The sequence below is a fragment of the Nematolebias whitei genome, chromosome 1 (assembly GCF_014905685.2).
Source record: "Nematolebias whitei isolate Nwh7 chromosome 1, NemWhi1, whole genome shotgun sequence".
NCBI lineage: Eukaryota > Metazoa > Chordata > Actinopteri > Cyprinodontiformes > Rivulidae > Nematolebias > Nematolebias whitei.
Window position 1 is genome coordinate 10,604,911 of NC_056498.1, and position 5,327 is coordinate 10,610,237.

Consider the following 5,327-nt stretch of genomic DNA (forward strand, 5'->3'; position numbering starts at 1 on the left):
TCTGAAATGAGCAAGTTGTGTAAGTTGGTCAAAGGTCAAGTTTCGGTCAACTGCAAGTTTACTGAAAAAGAAATGTCATGTTTAACTTTTTCAGGCAGATATGAGAGAGTTGACTCCACGAAGTCTGGAATCTTCATAGTAATCTTCTGTCTGTTCTTAAACAATCAAATCTTTTTTCCTTGACTTTTAATAACCTCTTACATCACAAAAACACACCTCTGTTGGTCCACCGACCAATCAGAAAGGTCTCAAATGAACCGGAAGTGACCTCTTTTAAAAGGTGCAACACTTCCTAGTTCACTGTAGTTCTGAAACTCAGAAGTTCTGAGAAGTTCTCAGCAGTTCTGGGAAGAACGCTGAGGAGAACGCTGAGAGAATGCTGTGAGTTGGTTCCGAGAGCAGCAGAATACAGAATGCTCAGGACATCTGCAACTAAGCTGGACGAGAGAAGTTCAGAGGAACTATGAAGTCTGTTCTGGATGATCTCACGACCTGAACGGTTCCCTACTATCCTTACGGAGACGCTGGATAGCGTTTGAAGGCAACTCTACACAGAAGTCGGAATTATCTCTGCCAAGGTAAAGAGTCGATCTTCAACCGCAAAGTGTACCTTTGGTTAAGCTGGGCCCAGAAGGAGCGTGTTGTTCTGGTTATAACAGACAAATTCCCTCACCCATCTCTCTCAAGATAAACTTCATTCTCCATCTTTAAACTCTTCTTTTTGCTAGAAATCATTCCAGATATTTTCAGAAATGTCTGTTGTGAAGCAAGGTTTTCAACCATCGCCGTATGGTCTTCTAATTGTAAACTGATTAATTAACCTGTTGTTATTTTCAATTTTGCCAAATTAATGTAAATGTGTGATGTTAAATTTTGATTCTGAAAATAAATGACCACGTTCCTTTTGATGGGTCAAAGAAAATTAACATCTCACGTTACATTTTTAATAATTAAATGCACGATATTATTCAGTCCAGAAAAATAAATGAATCCGTTTAATTTATGAATATATCACAGAATATGTTCATCTACACAGTTACCTCTAATACGTTAAATGAGACAGACAAACAGAAACATATATATAGAGAGAGATTATAGAGAGATTATTGAGCCTGGATAGCTCTGACGGTAGAGCAGCAGACTCTTAATCTGAAGGTCCAGGGTTTAAGTCCCAATTCAGGTGAATTGAACGTTTTGATGGACTCTCTTGTGAAAGTGTCCTCTTGGCTCATTGACAGTTACCTCTATTAATACGTTAAACGAAACAGACAGACAAACAGCAAAATATATATAGAGAGAGATTATAGATCCTGGATAGCTCAGACGGTAGAGCATCAGGCTTTTAATCTGAGGGTCCAGGGTTCAAGTCCCTGTTCAGGCGAATTGCGCTTTTTAATGGACTCTCTTGTGAAAGTGTCCTCTTGGCTCATTGACAGTTACCTCTATAAATACGTTAAACGAAACAGACAAACAAACAGAAACATATATATATGTTTCTGTTGGGGGAGTGGTGGCGCAGAGGTTAGACAGGTGGGCTTGTGATCCGAAGATCACCGGTTCACGCCCCGACAACATCAAAATTGTGGGTGGGGTAGGTGAAACACCCACACTTGCCCCCACCCTCATTCGTCCCACTCTGGGCCCATGAGCAAGGCCCTTAACCCCCACCATGTGCTCACTAAACAGGTCTCTTTTGAAAATGAGTTCTCGTGGCTCAATGAGACTAACCTGTATAAATAAAGGCTAAATGAAAAAAATATAGAGAGAGAGATTATAGAGCCTGGATAGCTCAAACAGTAGAGCATCAGACATTTAATCTGAGGGTCCAGGATTCAAGTCCCTGTTCAGGCAAAGTCCACTTTTTACAGGACTTTTTTTTTTTTTTCTCTCTTTATGAGCTCAGTTTAAGTGTAGAAACATTGTGAAGTGTTTCAATGAACTTATCATCATCGCTCAATTTTTTTATTTTTTATTTTTTTAAAGAGAGAAGAAAGAAGAATAATTAAATAATAAAAGAGAAATAGATAAAACGAGAGACCACCACGACAAAACAACATGCACAGCACAATGCCACCCACAATATCACCATGAAACATTCGACATCGCACAAGGAATCATCTAGCTTCCACCACTACCCAACCTAGCGTGCATCTGTCAAAGCACCTGAATCCAAACACCCGCACAAGCACGCCCACCACCACCAGATTTCTCCAAAAGAATGCCCAATAGTGGACGCGGGGGCCCACAGACCCGCCCCCCCAGGACACAATGGCAACATAGGGAGGACCGGAGCCACAGACACACAGCGGCCCACAGGCCTGGAGCCCCAAGAGTCTCCCAACAGGGAGAACCGCACCCCCCCAGAGAGGAGCAGAGGAAAGAACCGGGTGACCCCAGCCACCACAATGCAGAGCCTCCAGGAAGCTGCAACGACGAGCCCACAGGCCCGGCCAGCGACCCATGCCCCCCCCAAGTAGATCCGGCCATAGAAACCGAGCCCCAAGCCCCGAGGCCATACCACCCCCTAGCAGAGCCCCGACAGAGCCAGGGCACCCAGGCCCCGCCAGGCAGCAACCAGGGCAGACCGACGTGCACCCCACCACCCAGCCCAGACACCGAGAGCCACCAATGCACCGGCGGCAAGGGGGTCCCCCGCCAAAGGGGGGCACGACCGGGGGTACCACAGAAAAGTGATGAGTGATAGGGGATCCAAGAGAGGGGTACCACCAAAAACCCAACCTGAGCAACCAACAGGCACACACAGATAGCATGCACCATCTACCTGACAGCGACCACAGGCCGGCCCCAGCCCAAAGGGCAGAGCAGCAGGGAGCCGCAGCTGAGGATGGCCAGCCCCCACATCAAGAGCCCCGCACCATAGGCCCGGAGACGCCCCAGCACGCCACCCATGCACCCCCCCACACACACACAGCACCCCCACCGCAAATGCCACACAGGAAGACCAGCCAGTGCCCCGATGAGGCGAAGCCACGCCCCCAACCGCCGCCCTACACCACCAATGACCACACATCCACTACCATAGCCGACCCCCCGCCGAAAGCCGGCAGCCACCCCGGTCAAAGTGCCGGCCATCGCAACCAGGAACCTAGATTAAAAGAATCGGAACAGCCCAGGAGGAACCGAAGCACCGGCCCCATCACTGACCACCCCCAAGGCCCAAAGCCCACCCACAGCCCAGACCCCAACAATGTGCCCCCCTCCCCCCCTATCCCAGACCCCTAGTGTCACACGGAGAAAGGAGGTGTTTGTGAAAAAAAAATAAATAAATAAATAAATAAATAAAAAAATTAAAAAAAAAAGATCTAGATATGCATAAATAAATTATGAACAGACCCACTTCCTCCTCCTCCCACTCGAATATGGTGTTGATGCATGTTGTTATACAGTGCGTTTAAAATGGGGGGATGAGGTGGCGATCGGCACAGACCCACCTCTTGCCCAGAGAGCAGGCGGTGCCCGTTCACCCCTCATCTCTGCCCCGAACCCTAAATGTCTACATGCTACATATGAGAGTGGGCACAGGTCCAGGGAGGTGGAAATGGTAGTACATCCCACCACCTAAGTGCGATCATGTGCCCACTCCAGATCCTATATATGCATGTGTCGTGAGAGTGTTATAAGTGAGTGTCTAGGTTGTATATTAAAATTAGGGCCCAGGACCCCACCAGCCACGGAGATGGATGATTCTCCCTGTAGCTCAGTAGTGCACCTGAACCCCAAAACCCTGTTTGTGTGGTGGAGTGGGCGGAGGAGGACATCGGGATGGGGAGGTGAACTGAGGTGGCAATGCCCCCCCAGGGGACCAGCTCCCCCACTGACCCCAATAGGCACCCCCACTCTCCGAGATCCACCAGGGGACAGAGGGTCTAACAGAGATACCCAGGAGGAGGTGGCAGCCGCACCACCAGGGATCAAGGCCACGGACCGGCACATAGCCCCCGAGGACCAACCAGAACCAGGGCCAGCAACCCAGACCCATCCCGAAACCGTCCAGACACCCCAACCCGATTCCCAGCCCAACACCCAGCCCCCCAACCAGAGAGGCCACCAAACCCCAACTGGGATAATCAGCCAGGAGTGCCCTAACAGTCACAGATAGAGCACCACAGCGACCAAGAGCGCCCCCCCACCCCAAAAAAGCAAAAGACCAGTCCACCCATAACAACACCCACAGCGAGAGTGCCCTATGCAAGTGTGGGCACACACCCAGCGAGCCCAGACTCCCCCGGTCCCACAGCACAGAGCCCCCCACACGAGAGCCCCCACCCCACCCCAGCCACAGCCCCCCACAGCCCAGCCCCCCAGCCAAGCACCACGCAGCGGCCACCGCCAGGCAAGAAGACGCCCAGGCTGAGCCCGCCCGTCCCCTCCCTCAGACCCCCCCTCCCCCATCAACAGTCCCACCCCCCCACGGCACAGGCCCCAAAGCCCACCAACGCACTGAAGGCCCCAAGGCCAGGGCCGGGCACCGGCGCACCCGCCGGCCCAAGACCCCGGCAACATACCTGTCAAGGACCAAGCCGGGAACCCCGCCCAGGAGCGATACCACCCCAGAACCCGTGCCCGCGTCCACCCCAGACCCACCCAGGGACAGCCAGGTCACCAGGCCAGTAACCCATGTCCGCCGGTACAGACCGCCCAGAAGCCCGCATGCAGCCAGCATAGGCCATCACCCAGAACCACCAGAGCCACCTCTCCAGTCGGGCGCCACCGCTCCAGGCCCATGACCCCCCCCCACGTCCCCAGCCCCGACACTCCACCCACACCCACCACCATGCCCCACGGGACAGAATCAAAGGGGACCACCCATCTCCACTATGTGTTGGAGTCGATTAAAGAAGTCCAGAGAGAATAGTCCGATGTGGGGGTACAGGCTGTCTCAAGACTTATGTAATCTAACAGAAGGTCTTTATACTGTTTAATACTAAGTGTATTTTTATTTTTCCAATTCATGAGTATAGTTTTTTTTGCTATACATAGGGCAGTGAGAATAATATGAATTGATTTTGTCTCCAAGGTGACATCATCTAAGTGGCCCAATAAGCAAACTGACGGAGAGAGTGGAATATTACATCTCAGACACTTTGATAAGTCTTCACATATCCGGCACCAAAACCTCTGAACAGGTGGACATAACCAAAATGCGTGGATGTAATTGTCAGGAATATTGTTTGTACACTGTGAGCAAATATTAGATGATGCGAAACCCATCTTGAACATCCGTTGACCTGTATAGTGTACTCTATGAAGGATTTTGTATTGTATTAGTTGTAAATTCGTGTTTTTAGTCATTTTAAAAGTTCTCA

The 5,327-nt window shown here is 50.5% G+C and overlaps 1 non-coding gene across 1 annotated transcript; it reads left to right on the forward strand.

Annotated features, from left to right (window-relative positions):
• The first annotated feature begins 1,308 nt into the window (after positions 1-1,308).
• trnak-uuu lies at positions 1,309-1,381 on the forward strand. The gene has a single exon. It is a non-coding gene; the product is annotated as a tRNA-Lys (tRNA).
• Positions 1,382-5,327: the final 3,946 nt, after the last annotated feature.